At 42.6% G+C, this 18,994-nt stretch overlaps 1 protein-coding gene and 1 long non-coding RNA gene across 2 annotated transcripts in view; one reads left to right on the forward strand and one right to left on the reverse strand.

Annotated features, from left to right (window-relative positions):
• Positions 1-18,994, forward strand: part of CRADD (CARD and death domain containing adaptor protein) — a 355,216-nt gene that overhangs the window by 325,902 nt on the left and 10,320 nt on the right. The gene's annotated exons all lie outside the window — the stretch shown is intronic.
• Positions 12,388-18,994, reverse strand: part of LOC145546154 (uncharacterized) — a 63,909-nt gene continuing 57,302 nt past the window's right edge. The window contains exons 3-4 of the long non-coding RNA XR_014082563.1: positions 17,459-17,529; positions 12,388-14,850 (exon numbers count right to left, since the gene is read on the reverse strand). This is a non-coding gene — a long non-coding RNA (uncharacterized LOC145546154). The remainder of the gene's footprint in view (positions 14,851-17,458; positions 17,530-18,994) is intronic.

An 18,994-nucleotide genomic window follows, 5' to 3' on the forward strand; every position in this document is an offset into this window, starting at 1 on the left:
GGAATCATAAAAGTTTGGGGAATCGGAACAGAGAGACCTGCACCAGGCTTCCTGGGCTGGAAGGAGGGGGCAAACAGAGGGCAAGCCTGACAGAGTTCCCTGGCACCAATCCTTGTCTGTGAGCACTAGAGACACAGCTGAGTGTGGTGTCTAGACAGACAGACAAGTGGCCATCTGAGTAGACTCTTGATAGGAGGCCCAATGGGAAGGAGGGAATAATAGCGGATGCCAGAATAGGCAGATGGAGAGGAAAGACAGTCACTTTCCCTCTCCCTGTCCTCCATCCAATTTTTAGCACTTTGGTAGTCCCCAAACTTTGACACAACCTAGGAATTGGGGGAAGTTCCCCGATTATGATTTAGCATCCACATCTGGGCAGGAAAGAGATTTGAAACATAGATTTCACCCTCTCGCCAAGATTCTTCTAAAATGCTTTTTGTTTCTCTCCCTACTTGGAGAGAAAACATTTGGAAACCAGGTGTCATCCTAAAAGGTTGATACTTTGGGTAGAAATTTGATTCTTGAGTACTGTGGGGAGATGTGAGAAGACTCAAGAAAAAGAATTACCCGAAGGCTCAGCCCCAGACACTTGACCCCTTCATCCTTCCCAGAGTAATCTCCACCACATCCCTTCCCTGTCTGCTCCTCATTTGTCCTCAAGGCCTTTTCCCAGGAATTCTACTCCCCTCCATCTACAGAGACCCAGGAAGAATCACTTCCATGAAAACCACTGCAGGCCACACTCCAGTTGTCTCTTCTGTCTGGTGCAAGGACCAGGGAGAGAAGAGGATACTCAGGTTCCTTCTAGTCCTTTTCTTTAATCCCTCACCACAAAACTCTCTATTGCCCAAACTATGACTAGCAAGCAAGACCTTTCCTTATAAGCAACCCCAACTCCTGAGCTCCCACTGGACTTTTGTAAGAATCTAATGGCCTTGGAGGGCCCAGGGTGGAATTTTCTGGATTTGAAAAGGAGTTGGAATTACAGCCCTTGGGGAGTAGTGTCCATCACTATTTGAGTGTGATGAAATGTTCAGAGACCTGGGACAGAGAGGCTTATGGGCTATTAGAAAATAGGAAGAAAACAAACCATATAATTATTCACTTAGAAGTCAGTTCCTGATGCTGCTAACCACTCCATCCAATGACCTTCCCATGGGAGAGAATGATGGAATCACTGATCCTGTACAACATAATCAACAAGCACAGTTTCAGGGAGATATCTGATGCTTGGTCCTTTGGTCTGGTCTTAGCACGTATTTAGATGTTTGTGTGTTTATAAACCTGGGACCATAAAGCAAACAGTGGAGAAGGTGTGCTGTCATTGGTATGTGCGTGTGTGTGCATGTATGTGTCATCCCAACTAACTGAAGAAACCTGACAGCGACGTCAGCCTTGGTCCAGGATGACTCGCTGCTGCTTCTGTTTCCTCCTACTCATGGACCTGACTCCCCTGCCCCCCGCTCAACCTTCTCATCTGCTTTTAACCTGCATTTCTCCTCCACCTCAAGGCAAATCCAAGGTCCTGTCAGCCACCATTTTCACTCACTTCTAGTCTCTGTGGTCTTCATCATATTTTAGGAAATGATACGACCCTTCCTCCCTCCTCTCCTGTCCTCTCCCTAAAGGGTATCTGCTCTGCAGCCAACCAGCTCTGCCTTCCAGAGACGCTCTCTGTGGAGCCGGAATTGCTGCCTTCATTTCCAGTATCTACTGTACCAGGGGGCTTAAAAGCACCAGAAACTTATTCCCAACCAGGGGGCTTCAAAAGAGCAGAAATTCATTGTCTCACAGTTCTGGAGGCTGGAACTCAAAAATTAAGGTGTCAGCAGGGCCACGCACTTCAGCACCTCTGAAGGCTCTAGGGGATACTCATTCCTTGCTGATTCCAGCCTCTGGTGATAACTGTCGGTCCTGGGTCCACAGCTTCATCACTCCAGACATCCAGGGGATGTCACTCCATCCCCTGCGGTTGGCCCTGCATCTCTGTGTCTTCATGCAGCATCCTCCTCTATATGTGTGTCTGTGTCTAAATGTCCCTCTTCTTCTAAGAAAACCAGTTATATTGAATTAGGGCGGACCCTAATGGTCTCATTTTAACTTGACATGTTATGGGATATTTCCAAGTAAGGTTACATTCACAAATACCGGGGTTTAGAACTTCAACATGTTTAGGGAGGCACAATTCAACCCTCACAGATCTCATATCCATCTCTGAGTTAAATTAAAAATAAACTAACAGAGTTTGATTCAGGAGGCCAAATCAAGAGCAGAATCTATGCAGGCCCAGGCAGGAAGCTGGAAGTCTTTGGTCAGGGAGTTCTGGGAATTCTAGGATGAACTCCAAGGGTGGTCCAGAGGGGGAGGAGTCTAGGCTATAGATGGGCACAGCCTCTTAGCCCATAGGCACTGTCTCCTGTAAAGATGAGTGTGAAAGGAAGAGGGTCTGCACAGGGCCCTCCAAAGAATGACCAGCCAATGTATGTTCCTAGGAGGGCTTCATCAGCATTACCCAGGAGATCCTTGGAAATGCAGAATCCTGGTCCCCACACCCAACCAACTGAATCTAAATCTCTGGAAGTTCCAGAGGGTGGAACTTAGAAGGGTGCGGTGGCAAGTATCTGGGTGTTCCCCAAGTTCTCCTATGATTCGTATGCATGCTAGAGCTTGAGAGCTGCTGCTTGGGAGCTTGGGTCCCAAGACAGAGTCCATCGTGTCCCTCTAAGGGTCTGTGGGCATCACCAACAAAAGATATATACCCTCTGCTAGCCACTCAAGTGATACAGATACCGTTATGTAAAAAGGCAGCCCAATTCTTTGGTGAAAACATCTCTAGAGGCAAAACTCCATTTCTTGTGTTGAGCAAAAATCTGCATCTCTGTAGTTTCCGCCTCTGGTGAATGTTATTCTCTGGAACTCCAAAAGAAATTCTCTTTTCTGAAAAGAACAGGTTGAAAGTATTCAAAAATAGCTGTTGTGTCCTCAGTTTTCCTCTCCGAAGTCTACCTTTCTAGACCCGTGTTTTTTAGTGTAGAGGAGGAAAATGAAAGAAGTGAAAGTCACTCAGTTGTGTCCGACTCTTTGCGACCCCATGGACTATACAGTCAGTGGAATTCTCTAGGCCAGAATACTGGAGTGGGTAGCCTTTCCCTTCTCCATGGGATCTTCCCAACCCAGGAATTGAACCCAGGTCTCCCGCATTGCAGGCAGATTCTTTACCAGCTGAGCCACAAGTGGAGGAGAAAGGTATGACATAAAGGGGATGCCAGGACCGAGTGCGGGACATTGTTAAGTTTATTTTTGGTGAAGACATTCAATTTGAAACCTTAAATGATGTTAAAGGAGAATATGAAGTATTTTTTTAATGTTTTTCAAAAAGAACCATATGTTAGAAATGACTTTCTCAGTTAGAAGACAGGAAGGATAAGGATCCCAACCAACTCTTTTTTCCCAGATACCTGCTCGCAGGGGCAAAAAAATTCTAAGACTCACTCAACTTCCTACCTACAAGATGAGAAATATTGAAGAGAAAAACGTTGGAGATTTTGAAAAGGGTATAAAGAGATTATTGGATATCTTTTCTGTGGAGCATCAATGGCCATCAGATTTCATAAATGTGGGCGCTTTTGTCTTTGACTAGACTGTTTACAACCCTGCAGAAATAAAAGTTAAGTTGTAGAGAACAGATAGTAATGCATATAATGCTTGCCATAGAAACGCTAGCTGTGTCCAGGGGAATGCAACTGATGTTACTCTCTGGATATTGCCCCATTCTGCTAGTCCTAACATTGTAAATTCATTTCCCAAATTCCTCATCTGTCCATATATATGGTGTATCTGAAAGAAAGTTTGTAATACCATCCTGATTCCCTCATTGATTAGTGCGTTAAATAAAATCTTAGACATTTGTTTATTTTTTATTTGGATAAAAGTCACCATTGTACCTTATTTTGAAAATTAGCCTTTAGCAATAGTTTTCTTTGTAATTAACTCATCTCTCCATCCATCGTTTGGCTTTTTAAATTGCTCACACGTTGTAGATACAGAAGCACCTAAAATTCCTATACTAGTACTGTTATAGTAATATAAGAGGGACCTCTTCCAGGGCCTGAGAGTGGGCTCTTGTCTAACATTCAGAAATGAATTATCTGAGGAGACACACGTACTGTACTGACAAAGCAAAATACCTTATTGGGAAGGGGCACCTGGGCAGAGGACAGCAGAGTAAGGGAACCCAAGAGGGCTACTTCGCCATGTGGCTCGCGGTCTTAGGTTTCATGGTAATGGGTTTACTTGTCCAGATTGTCTCTGACCCATCACCTTATTTGTGCCCATATTTGGTCCAATTCCTGGCAATGGGTGCATCTCTCAGGCAAGGTGGTTTCCAGTGCAAGAATTTCTGGGAGGTCAGCAGTACATATTATGGGTTGGCATCTCCTCCCCGCTTTGGCCCCTCCCAAATTCTTCCAGCTGGCCGTGACCCTGACTCATATTCCAGGTCACCGTGGCCCAGACACGTGACCCAGACTCATATTCCGGGTCACGTGGCCCAGACACGTGACCCAAAAAAAGTGGCCTAGACACGTGACCCAGGCTCATATTCCAGATCACCTGGCCCAGACACGTGACCCAGACTCATATTCCGGATCACGTGGCCCAGACTCATATTCCGGGGCACGTGGCCATAGCTTTTCAGTTCTGTGTTCCTTCATGGGACCTCCCAGTGTGAGGTAACTCATGTAAGCAGTTGTAATCCTGCATGGCCAGGGAGAGACAGTTTCAGTCAATGGTTCTCTAATATCAGCATGAGCTTTGAAACTGGACTGGGTGAGCCAGAACCCTAGTCAAGTTACTTGACCTCTCTGTGCCTCGGTTTCCTCACAGGGTTTTGTGATGAATAAATGAGTTACATAACTAATGTATTTAGAAAAGTGCGTGGTAGGTTAAAAAAAAAAAAAAAGAGTCTTACTTTTTTCCCCTTCGGGTTGCAAGGAGAAAGAATTTCTCTTTCACTAAGGACCCACTCTGTTGCTTCTGTGAATGAAAACCAATTTCTAACTTAGGACCCTTTTGGTATCACTACTTTCTAATTTTTTCCTCTATCAGATATTAGTGTCAACTAAGGATTTATATCACAATTTTTATTTGAGGGAACTCAGTCTTTTTTTAACAATGATTTAACAAATCACCAGTCACCCTTATAACAGCCTGTCAGATCAGGTACATTTACTACATTTACTTATTCTAAATGTCAAATTGTAGCAGATGCCAGGAGCTGGGTGGAAACATCAGTCAGCCCAGTAAAACTGAAAAGACTGTGCTGTCTTTTAGGTGTAAGATTAGGGAACCTACCTGAAAGGTCCCTTTGGGGGGACAAGGAAGATGGGTTTGTTTTAGCTTCCTTAATCTGTTTCTGAGCTATGGAACTTCAGAACTGAGCTCTTAGATTCAAGTTTTCTAGCAAAGGTTGTTCCTGGAGTGGTGTTCAAGTTTCTGGTCCCAGCTTTATCAGTCAGGATGGGCTTAGCTCTGTTACTGTTACAACAACAACAACAAACCATTCTCAGTGCCTTGAACAAGAAGGTTTTGTTTCTAGCTAATGCAACATATACAGCATATATCAATAGTGGTCTCTGCTCCATGCCACCCCTGAGTCCAGAGCCCAGGCTGACAGAAGCTCAACCATTTGGGTTTCTCCAGACTCAAAGCAAAATGAAGAGAACTTGGAATCTCACAAAAATGGCTCTTCAATACTTTTGTACAAAATTGACCAATATTATCTCTGCTCATCTTTCAGGGCCATGCCTAATTTCAAGTGTGGGCAATGTGCCTCTCCTCTGTGCTCAGAATGGAGGGGAACTGGATATTACTGAAGAACATGAGGATCTTCACCACACTAGTGGCTCCCCAGTCTTGACTGCATTATTGTTCTTCTCCCGATTTATTTGCTTCACTCTCAGCATGTAGAATAGGATGTAATTTCATTTCACTTGGCCTGGCTTCTAATTCAACAACATCCCTAATAGTATCTGAAATCTGTAGGGAGGAACTAAGCTCCTCAGCAGTACAGATTTACACCTTCAAACTTCAGGTGTTCTCCAGTAGGTGCCTTCGGTATTGTCGAGAGAGAAAGTAAGCTTGTTTTTCCAAGTTCTGCCTCACCCAGCCCCCACCTGGGTCTAATTGTAAAGTGCATCTGCATGTTTTAAAAGCTCATTATGTAAATGTATCACAGTCCATATCCATCAACAGATAATTAAAAGCTATATACATATGTATGAGTTGGCTTAATATTGCTTTAATGAGGAGGTTTACTAGAAATACCAAATCAAGGAGGCAAGAAGAAAAATGATCATAATAAAAATGAGTACAAGTTTCCAGCAGTTCCTGGTAGCCCTGAGAGCTGCAGGAACACTCAAACCACCCCGCACGTTTCCTCGTTGCCCACCATAAATGGGAGGAAGAAGCTTGGAGAGAAGTAGAAGTGTTGCTCAACACATCTTTGAAAATAAGGTTATACTTTCTATTTTATTCCAAATTAAAGATTTTAGAGGAGCCAGAGTCTCATGTTTTCACCACCTGTAAAAGCAAGATCATGGCAGGGAAGTGGTCAGAAGTGAGACATGGCAACCCCCAGTTGATGCCAAAACTGCAGAGATGGGGCCACCAGACTAGCCCTTTCGGCTCCTCTGCACAAATTAGAAAGGTGTCTCCTAGGAGAGGAGGAAAACCAGTGGGAAACCCTTGGCTCCTTCTTGCAGGCAAAGCCCTCCGGGTCCATGGCTTAGTGAGGGCATATGTAGAGACATATGTGACCTTGGCCCAGGTGGACACAGCCTAGTAGTGCCAGGACACATGGCTAGGTGAGCAGAGCATGAGCTAAGATTTAGCCTTTACTTACTCTCTCAGCAAGGCTTCTTGTCCAGCACATAATCCATACAACTGCAACAGCGGTCCTTTCTAGAAAACTCCAAAGCAGTGACTCCCACCAAGAACTGGCCCGGGTCCATAGGATCAGAGGACCCTCTCCCATTCTACCTACCAACTTGTCCCTTTGGTTTACTCAACGGTGACTCAACCCCACCTTTGGGACCCCTCTACCACCCCTCTCTTCTCCGCTCATACCCAGTTAATTGGCCAAGACTCAGTCAGGTGGCTCTACAGAGGAAGCTTACAGAGGAAGCTGGGCATTGTGGTCTTGCTGGGTGACCAGACGTGGCTCCCTGCACTCCGGTGACTAGGGAATTCAAAGGCAAGTCATTTGCCTGTCCCATTTCCCACACATCAGAGAAGTAGGGACAGGAAACTACTCCCCTTCAGTAAAAAGAATGATGGAAAAGGCACTCCTTGATCACAACAGTTCTGGTTTCTTGATTTGATCTAATTCTAGCCTCTGGAAAACACTGCCTTGTCTATCATCCCCCTGGCACATCTGAACTAGATGTTGACAAGTATGGTCTCCTAGGAGGCTCCACTGCTTCGGAATCCCGAGTCCTCCTGGGTGAGTTTTGAGGGCTGAGATTGTTTTACAACTTCAACAGTCAAAGACTTTTTTCTTTTTTTTGAAACTCAGGTTTGTGGTTTGTCTGACAAATGTAGTAGCTCTTCTCTTCTATTTGCATTTACTCAGTATTGTAGGGCAGGAACCACATCCATGTCCTTCCTACACATACTTCTCTAACCAGATTTACGTCTTTGCTTCCTTATATCTCTCAGTCTGTCCCTCTGTCTCCTGAGTGAAAGACACATGTAACATGCTCCCACATTCACACACTCCCTTGGCCACAACTCATTCACATGGTCCATGTAACTGCAACAGAGCCTGCAAAATAGGGAGTCACTATGTACCCAAAAGGAAACAAAATGGGGTTTGAATCCATGTCATTATTTCTTCCTCATCTGGCCTGGGTGGTTAAGTTATCCTGATTGGCAATCTCTACTCAAAGCATGTATTTAAAGTGAGTAAGGCTTCTCTGAGAGAAGAATGGCATTGTTTCTAAAAGAAAATAGGATTTGAAGTAGATAAACAGATTCCAACCTGGATAGAGGTTAAATGTTTTGAAAGGAAGACAAACCTAGAATGGAATCTTGACTGCAACATTTATGAGTCTTGGATGTCTATAAGAAAGTTACAAGAACTTTCTGTGCTTCAGCTGCCTTATTTGTAAAATGTAGGTAATAACAGTACTTCTTTCATAAACTGTTGTAGACTTATGTAAATGTTTGTCACATACTTGGCACAGCACCATGCAAGAGGAAACATAAGTATATGAGAGTGTAGAGGGTATAAGCCTCAGTCTATATATTCAGTTGTGCAAGAAATTTTACTTCATTTTCCTGTATCTGAACTTAATGTCTGTGTTAAATCTCCCTTTCCTTCTGAAAATGAAGGAGACTTCATCTCAGTTGATTCATGGCTTCTTCCTGGGCTCTGGGGAATTTCCAGGGAGCTGATGTGGGCTCGAGATGGCAGGTCTAGATGGTAGGCATCTCTCCTTCTATGTTGTTGCTTCTTCCCAGCTACCAAGCACCTGCATATCTGCCAAGTCCCTGTGTCATGCCTGGATTGCTCCACAGTGCTGGATGCCATGGCCATATATTGCCCACAGTGTCCTGGGACCCCAGAAACCCCTTGGGGTTGCCTTGGACCTGTCTGTCTTGACACAGTTGCACAGATACACCTTCTGCTCTTGTGTCTTATTGGCTTAGGGACTTTCAGAGTCTTCCCACTCCCAGCAGTAAGGCTCAGATCCACTCTACTCTTGGTTTCCCAATCTTATCCAGAGGATCCATCATTCAGCTTCAACAACTCCCTTGTTCCCGTGACTCTGTTCAGGGGAAAGGGCCTAGCCGTATCTAAGACCAAGGTGTGCAGTACAGTAGCCACTAGCCACATTTGATCATTCAAATTTAAACTGGGTAAAATATGCCAGATTAGCAGTGCTAACCACATCTTGAGTGCTCAGTAACCATATGTGGCTGGTGGCTACCACACTGAAGAACACAGTGTTTATTATAGAACACTGCTATCATCCTAGAAAGTTCTGTTGACAACACCGGTCTAGGATCTGTGCCTTATATCTGGTCCTAACCCTGTCCGGCGCCATCTCAGAACCTGTATCTAAACTGGGCTGGAAGCTTTGCCCTTTGTACATGATCATACAGTCTCATGCCCATCCTGCCTCATACCTAGGTCTAGGCTTTGAAACTCAGAAGCCAAGAACTGGCTCTTTTGTTCTCCATGTTCTACTGTATCTTCTCTCTTCTGAGGTACAGAGGATGGGATGCTCATATTACCATCAGAGTGAGCAACTTGTCCAGTTTGCCAGGACTGAGAGGATTCCTACGACATGAAACCTTCTATTTGAAAACCAGGAAAGTCCCAAACAATCCAGGACAATTTGGTCACCTCGGTTCCAAAGAACCACTGGTTACCAAGGAATGCAGGAAAGAATACCTGTCTTGATATCTCAAAGTTGCTTCAACCTTGTAGCTAATATTAATCTGGTGAGGATTTCACTTCACCCTTCAAAGTTAGATTTGGATATTATATTTCTTCTCTTTCTAGAAGCTCTTCTGACTCCCACTCTCCTGCCTCTCTCCCTTCCTTACCCTGTGATTCGCACGGATTTCGTTGGTTCCACCTGGTACTTGCTAAATATACATCTTCAGATCACCTTTCCCCTTACCTACCTCCCTAGAAAGACTGTTTGAGTATCTGATACTTTGCCCTTTCTGGAAAACTGTTGATCCTGAGGTCATGGGAAGAGTGAGCCACATAAAAGACTTCTGTAGGGCATGCAGAAAGAGCCAGCTCCGGAGAGCCCCTTTGGACATTAAAGTAGGACCTTCAGTGGATTGTTAATAGCTACCTTTCGGCCCATCTCTAACCCACATAGTGATAGTTTCCAACACAGAAGCTATTACAGAGCTCGGTTCTAAGAGAAGAGACTGCCATGAACTGCTGTCACTCAACCTGCCTTGTCCCCCTCCATCTTCTTCCTGACATTTTCCTGCCCTGGCTTATTAGGTTGTGTGAACTGTCTAAAAACACCTTGATAGCAGAAGCCCAGAGGGTCGAAGAAGGAAAATGAGTCATTCAGTAAGACCACGAATGTTCTTCTTTCACCCAGTTCCTTCCCTCAGTAAGACTCAGACTTGAGGAAATACCAGCTCAAATTCTATCAGACACTTTGACCTGTGAATATGATTTGTTCTGTTTTCTGTTCCTGGAAAGTTTTTCTCCCTGCATTAACCTTAACCTCCATGGCCCAGTCCAAGTACAACCTCGTCCAGGAAGCTATTCATGATTTACCCTAGCCAAATCGTTCGTCTCAACTGCCAGTATAACAGAAGACTAGAAAAATAAGACTTATTTATAAACTCACCCCAGACTTGAATCAAAATCTTAAGAAGAGGGTACAGAAAATGTACATTAAAAATGTTTTTATACTAGAATGTAGTTGATTTACACTGTTGTGTTAGTTTCAGATATACAGTAAATTGATTCACTTACACATATCCATATGTCTATTCTTTTTCAGATTCTTTTCATATATAGGCTATTACAGAGTATTGAGTAGAGTTCTATGTGCTATACAGTAGGCCCTTGTTGATTATCTACTTTTATATAGAGAGGTGTGTATATGTTAATCCCAACCTCCTAATTTAGTCCTCTCTTCCACCTCTCCCATTTGGTAATCCATAAGTTTGTTTGCTAAGTCTGTGCTTCTATTTTGTAAATAAGTTCATTTATATCATTTGTATCATTTTTTAAGAATCCACATATAAGTGATATCATGATATTTATCTTTCTGTTTGACTTCACTTAGTATGATAATCTCTAGGTCCATCCATGTTGCTACAAATGGCATTATTCTTTTTATGGCTAAGTAATATTCCATTGTACATATTCTTTATCCATTCATCTGTTGATGGACATTTAGGTTGCTTTCATGGATTGGCTATTGTAAACAGTGCTGCAGTGAACATTAGGCTGCATATATCTTTTCAAATTATGGTTTTCTCTTGACATATGCCTAGGAATGGGACTGTTGGATCACACAGTAGCTCTATTTTTAGTTTCTTAAGGAAACTCCATACTATTCTCCATAGTGGCTATACCAATTTACATTCCCACCAACAGTGTAGAAGGGTTCCCTTTTCTCCACACCCACTCCAGCATTTATTGTTTGTAGACTTTTTGATGATGGCTATTCTGACACGTATGAGGTGAGACCTTACTGTAGTTTTGATTTGCAGTTTTCTAATAATTAGTAACAGTAAGCATCTTTTCTTGTGTTCTTTGGCCATCTGTATGTCTTCTTTGGAGAAATTTAGATCTTCTATCCATTTTTTTTAGTTTTTTTTTAAATTGAGCTGCACGAGCTGTTTGTATATTTTGGAGGTTAATCCCTTGTCAGTTGCATCATTTACAAATATTCTCTCCAATTCTGTGGATTGTCTTTTCATTTTTTTTATGACTTCCTTTGCTGTGAAAAAGCTTTTAACTTTAATTATGTCCCTTTTTGTTGTTGTTGTTGTTGCTATAGGAGGTGGATCCAAAAAGACATTGCTAAGATTTATGTCAGAGTTCTAAGAATTTTGTAGCATCCAGTCTTGCCTTTTAGTCTTTAATTGATTTTGAGTTTATTTTTGTTTATGGTGTTAGAGAATGCTCTAATTCCCTTCTTTTACATGTGGCTGTCCACTTTTCCCAGCAACACTTACTAAAGAGACTGTCTTTTCTCCAATGTATATTCTTGTCTCCTTTATTACAGATTAATCGACCATATGTATGTGAGTTTATTTCTAGGCTTTCTCTCCTGTTCCATTGATCTATAAGTCTATCTTTATGCCAGTACCATACTGTTTTGATTACTGTAGCTTTAATCCCTATCAAATTATCAATGGCATTTTTGGCAGATATAAAACAAAAAAAATCTTAAAATTTGTATTGTACCACACAAGACCCTGAATAGCCAAAGCAATCTTGAGAAAGAAAAACAGAGCTGGAGAAGTCAGGCTTACTGACTTCAAAAAACATGCATTTTAAACAAACACTCCAGCTGCTTCTCTTTTAAAAATTTACTGATATATAAGTCATGTGCCATAAAATTCACCCATTTAAAATACACAATTCAATGGCCTTTAGTATATGCAACCATTACCACAGTCAATTCTAAAACACTTTTATTATCCCCCAAAGAAACCCCATATCCTTTAGCTGTTACTCCCCAATTCCCACTCCTCTGTCCCAAGTGTGAGTAGTCACTGGTCTATTTCTGTTTCTATAAATTGACCCATACTGGACATTTTATATTAATGTAATCATACAATACATGGTCCTCTGTGACCAACTTCTTTCACTTAATGTTTCCAGGATTCTTTGATGTTGTAGCATGCATCAATACTTCATTTCTTTTTATGCCTGAACAATGTTCCATGGTGTGGATATATCATATTTTATTTTCCCACTCATCAGTTAATGAATATTTGGGTCATCGTACCACATATGGTGTTGCCTATTATCAATAATATTACTATCAACATTCAGATACAAGTTTTTGAGTGGACCTGCATCTTCATTTCTCCTGGTTGTACATCTAGAAATGTAATTTTAAGTCATGGGGTAATTTTATGCCTAACTTTCTGAGAAACTGTCAGGCTGTTTTCCACAGTAGCTGCACTATTTACCTTCTCACCTGCAAAGAATGAGGGTTCAGATTTCTTCTCAACCTCACCACATCCTTACCTGCCTTTTAAAATTCTAATCATCCTAGTGGATATGAAATGGTGTCTCATTTTTGCTTTGATGTGCATTTCCCTAATGGCTAATGCAGGTGCTTCTTATAAAGTTTGAAAAGCTTTGGTACACTGCCCCATAATATGTGATGGAGTTACCTGTCTTATGGTCCCTGTGTGTGTGCGTGCGTTCTAAGTCACTTCAGTCATATCTGACTCTTTGTGACCGTATGGACCATAGCCCACCAGGCTCCTCTGTCCCAGGGACTCTCCAGGCAAGAATACTGGAGAGGGTTACTGTGCCCTCCTCCAGGGGATCTTCCTGACCCAGGAATCAAACCTGTATCTCTTATGTCTACCTGCACTGGCAGGCAGATCTTTACCATTAGCACCACCTGGGAAGCCCCCTTATGGTCCCTACTAGCAGTAAACTTGCAGGAGGCCTGGAGTGCATTGCATGGCTGCCTAGATCCCCTTCAGTGTTGCCCAGAGCCTGTCACATTATAAATGCTGCATAAACAGGAGGGAACTTCTATTAAGAGCCTGTACTGTGTCAGGCATAGATTATACAAATTAACTCATTTAATCATCACAACAACCATTTGAGGGAGGATCTATCATTACTGCTGTCCTACAGATGAAGAAACTGAGGCACAGAAAAGTTAAATAACTTGCTTGTATTTGAACTCAGGTTGCATGATGCCAGACTGAACTGCCTCCCTCAGTAAGTACCTCATGAATAAATGAATGAATTTCAAACTCTGAAAAGAGGAGGAGACTGCAGAGGCAGGGCTCACTCCACTATCCATTCACCTGAACAGCCATCTTTCTGGAAGAACAGCACTGGAAATTTGAACTGCCTTGTTCCTGTGAGTGACATCAGGACACTTCACCTCAGTTCCTAGTGAAGGACATAGAAAGAGGCACTGGCTTGGATTTTTTGAACCAGGTAGATGCTAATCCTGATCCCAAGCCCTTCCAGGAAGTATCCATGATGGAGAATGGAAACAGTCTTGTTCTGGTGCAGACTTGAATTCTAGGTGTGCGCTGGCAGTGAGGTTAAAAGGTGGAAAGGAGTCTCTCTAGCTCTGAATTCGGCTATTTTATACCAAATGTCTCCTCTTGAAAATAGGCATGCTACAGATCAGCTCTGAGTAGCCAACACGATTTTCTGCATCCTGTACAGGGTAAATCCTTCAACATATCCTACCAAGTATCACAATTTTTGGCAAATTAGAAAATGATACCATTTCAGTCCAAGCCAGGATGCACGGGTTGGTAAGCTGAGCGTGGGTTAGATTTCAGCTCACATCAGCCCACTTGGCTGGGCATCCTTGTGCAGTGCCCAACCTGATCAACCGTATATGGTCTATAACACTCTATTAAGGAGTTTCACCCTGGTGAATATGGGAATCTTGACAGGAAATAACTTGTTGTTGTTGTTCAGTTGTTAAGCTGTGTCCAACTCTTTGCGACCTCATGAACTGCAGCATGCCAGTCTTCCCTGTCCTTTACTACCTCCTAGAATTTGCTCAAACTCATGTCCATTGAGTCAGTGATGATATCTCACCATCACATCCCCTGCCGCTCCCTTCTCCTCTAGCCCACAGTCTTTTCCAGCATCAGGATCTTTTCCAGTGAGTTGGCTCTTTGCATCAGGTGGCTAAAGGTTGGAGCTTCAGCTTCAGCATCAGTCCTTCCAATGAATATTCAAAGTTGATGTCCTTTAGGATTGACTGGTTTGTCCCCTTGCTGTACAATGATCTCTTCAGGAGTCTTCTCCAGCACCACAATTCAAAAGCATCAATTGTTTGACTTATGGTAGGTTAAGGAAATTATCAAATAAATCAACTATTTGACTTACAATAAGTCAAGAAAATAACTTACCGTAAGTCAAATAATGGATTGATCAAACCTCACAGCTCTTTATAATCCAGATGAAAGAAATCAGCAACAAATGACTGACAGAGACTTTGTCTGACATATAGACTATAGAAGCTGATAAATCCAGGCAGACAGACTCCAATCCAAAGATACAATTTGAAGCCAGACCCATTCTTCTTGACTTTAGTACCTAATCCAGAATGCCCGGGTACCCTTGGAGTCCTGAAAGACAGAATACCAACGAAGAGCTGAAGATTTGCAGTTCAGGACTGCAGGCAGCCTACTCAGCAAGGAGCCAGACTGACTTCCAGAACACATCTTGTTTCCCAGGCAATTGATGGAGCCATCTATGACATAGACTTTTTGAGGTAGCGCCACTAAGGTTCTAACCACCACGTTTGCCTCCTGGAAGCAGCTCCAGGAAGCTGGCCATGGGAAGTGGGAGTAGGTGAGAGGCTGTACAAGTTACCCAAGCAACATCCACTGTTATTTATGTCTCTCCAAGTGCCTGAGCCCACGGACATGCACTCCAAATGACATGGCATAGCTATGGCTTGCTGAGGGACTGTGGTTACAGATGGAATAGAAGTGTTCAGAGAGATAAAGAGAATGGCTGGCAGACTCAGCATGGACAGAGAGGAAGAGCTACATACTGTAGTGGGCAGTACTCAAACACAGACACAAATCTAATAACAAGAATAATTATTTATAATAAATAATAAAATTATTAATAAGTTGCTGAACATGTTCTATACCCTTTATTCATGTTATCTCACATGTATTTTAAGGCACATCACAGCCCTAAGAAGTGATTATCATTTGTAAGCTTCTTGTAAGTGAGAACACTGAAGCACAGAGAGGGTAAATAACTTACCCAAGATCACACAGCTTTTAAGTAGTGGAGCCTGGATATAGAACAGAAGACCCAACCGGCTGAGCCCTGCTCAAATCTCTGATTCACAGAATCATGCTGCTGCTGCTGCTAAGTTGCTTCAGTTGTGTCTGACTCTGTGTGACCCCATAGACAGCAGCCCACCAGGCCCCGCCGTCCCTGGGATTCTCCAGGCAAGAACACTGGAGTGGGTTGCCATTTCCTTCTCCAACTCAGGAAAGGGAAAAGTGAAAGTGAAGTCGCTCAGTCGTGTCTGACTCTCCGAGACCCCATGGACTGCAGCACACCAGGCTCCTCCTCCCATGGGATTTTCCAGGCAAGAGTACTGGAGTGGGGTGCCATTGCCTTCTCTGCACAGAATCATGAGAAACAATAAATTACTGGTTCCAAGCCATTGAGTTTTAGGGCTGTTTGTCATAGAGCAATAGAAAACTGCCCTTATGGAACTTATAATTTAGTAACAGTAACAAGAGAAAAAACACATAGATGTATACTTATGCATTTAATACATAGTAAAGGAGAAAGAACAGAATTGTTCCTTCATTGCATTTTGTTGTTGTTTTTCAGTCACCAAGTTATGTCCAACTCTTTGTGACCCCATGGACTGCAGCACACTAGGCCTCCCTGTCCCTCACCATCTTCCAGAGTTTGCCCAAGATCATGTCCATTGAAACAGTGATGCAATCCAACCTATCATCCTCTGTCACCCTCTTCTTCTTCTGCCTTCAATCTTTCCCAGTTTCAGGGCCTTTTCCAATGAGTTGGCTCTTTGCATCAGGTGACCAAAGTACTGCAGGTTCACCTTCAGCATCAGTCCTTCCAAAGAGTATTCAGGGTTGATTTCCTTTAGGACTGACTAGTTTGATCTCTTTGTAGTCCAAGGGACTCTCAAGAGTCTTTCTCCAGCACCACAGTTCAAAAGCATCAGTTCTTTGGTACTCTGCTTCTTTATGTTCCATCTCTCACATCCATATATGACTTCTGGAAAGACCATAGCCTTGACTATACATTATCAGCAAAATGATGTCTTTGCTTTTTAATATGCTGTCTAGGTTTGTCATAGCTTTCCTGCCAAGAAACAATCGTTTTCTAATTTCATGACTGCAGTCACCATCCGCAGTGATTTTAGAGCCCAGGAAGAGGAAATCTGTCACTGCTTCTGCCTTTTCCCCTTCTATTTGCCATGAAGTGATGGGACCCAGATGCCATGATCTTAGTTTTTTCAATATTGAGTTTTAAGCTGGCTTTTTCACTCTCCTCTTTCACCCCCATCAAGAGGCTCTTTAATTCATTTTCACTTTCTGCCGTTAGAGTGATATCATCTGCATATCTGAGGTTATTGATACTTCTGGCAATCTTGATTCCAGCTTGTAATTAATCCAGCCCAGCATGTTGCATGATGTGCTCTGCATGTAAGTTAAATAAACAGGGTGACAATATACTCCTTTCTCAATTTTGAACCAGTCAGTTGTTCCATATAAAGTTCTAACTGTTGCTTCTTGACCCACATACAGGTTTCTCAGGAGACAGGTAAGATGGTCTAGTATTCCTATCTCTCTAAGAGTTTTCCACAGTTCGTTATGGTCTGCACAGTCAAAGGCTTTAATGTAGTCAATGAAAGAGAAGGAAATGTGTTTCTGGAATTCCCTTGCTTTCTCTATGATCCAATGGTGTTGGCGATTTTATCTTTGGTTTCTCTGCCTTTTCTAAACCAAGTTTGTGCATCTAGAAGTTCTCAATTCAATTACTGCTGAAGCCTAGCTTGAAAGTTTTTTAGCATAACCTCACCAGCGTGGGAAGTGAGTGCAATTGTCATTGCATTTATTTCATACATAATAAGTAAAACTTTCATGGTCATTCAGAGCACTGGTAACATGATTATCCTTTTTCCATTCTTTGAGTCTACCTTGCCTACCTTGCAGGTAAGCAAATTATTACCTTTCTGGGCCTTGGTTTCTCCATCTGTGAAATGGGCATGGTAGCATTCATTCTGTCTGCCTCATAGGCTCCTGTGAGAATGAAATGAGACAAGAAATAAAAGTGCAATGATTGCTGAAAAGTCCTCAAAAAGCTGCATCATAACAAGATAAATGTTCCCTTGTGCTATAAGTGCTTAACTGCTTTATAATTTATTCTCTGAAATGGAAACATCTGGCCAAGGAAACTTGAAAGAAGCAGAAACCTTTCTGACCAAAGCAATTGCATCTAATAGCTGGTCTCTGGAGTCTCCTCCTTCAGCTCTGATTTGCCCATTACTTTGAGTTGTGTTTTGAAATATGTCAGCCTTGCTTTTTTGCACATCTGCTTTTTCTATTTTTACTCTGGACCAAAATAGAGAAAGAAACCATTATAAATGGTAAATATCCATTCTTGGGCATTCCATCATATATATAAATCTCTCCATGAATTTATTCATCAATATATCTTCTAATTGTAGTTGTAGAAACTGGAGTAAAGCAGAATTATAGAGGAATTTTATAAGGAACCTCAGCAAGCTGCAATTATACAGGTGAACGAGATTTCCACCTGGGTTATGAAACAGTGAACCCAGAAGCCAAATCCAGTCGTGTCTTCTCCCTGTTTAAAAATTCCTTAGTGACTTCCCAGTGCCCTCTATATAAGGACCAAGCTCCTTGGCATGGCACTGAGGTCCAGCCATGATTTTGCTCTTGCTTAGCCCGCAGCCTTGCCTCTCACCACTCATTCTCTTGGGCTTCATGACCTGTTGATGCAGGTGTCTCATCTCCAGCCTTGACATAAGCTATTTCCTTTGCCCTAGTACACCACCCTCTTCCATCTTTGGCTAGCCTACCCCTTCACTTTTCATGTCTAACTTTAGATGATCTGAGAAATCTTCCCTAAACTCCTAAGACTGAGTTTGGTGTTGCTCATCTGGGACCCCTTAGCACATTTTCTATAAGGTAGTTTCACATTGTAATTTCCAGAAGGTAAAAAACACAGCTCTCACAAACATACATCATGAGCCTATGTCAAATATTCATTTAATTCATTAATAAGGGTGCTAGCAGGGTAATAAAGTTGAGTCAAAGGAACATAAGAGAAACTGATTTATATGTGGTAAGTGAAAGGAAGAATGTTGATGTAAGACTGCTATCTTAGATCCAAAACTGGGCATGATACAATGTCCTAGAGGCAATAAAGTGCATAGCAGTTTGGTGCATGGGTGGTTCAGTGATAGAATTCTCACCTGCCACGCAGGAGGCCCAGGTTTGCTTCCTGGCCCATGCAGCCACAGTGTCCCCTTTGTGGGCTTCCCTGGTAGCTCAGACAGTAAAGAATTTGCCTGCAATGCAGGAGACCTGGGTTTAATCCCTGGGTTAGGAAGAGCCCTTGGAGAAGGAAATGGCAACCGACCCCAGTATTTTAGCCTGGAGAATGCCATGGACAAAGGAGCCTGGTGGGCTACAGTCCATGGGGTCGCAAAGAGTCCAACATGACTGAGTGACTAACACA

Source organism: Giraffa tippelskirchi, chromosome 4, assembly GCF_054371585.1.
Source record: "Giraffa tippelskirchi isolate mGirTip1 chromosome 4, T2T-mGirTip1v1.2.pri, whole genome shotgun sequence".
Taxonomy (NCBI): Eukaryota; Metazoa; Chordata; class Mammalia; order Artiodactyla; family Giraffidae; genus Giraffa; species Giraffa tippelskirchi.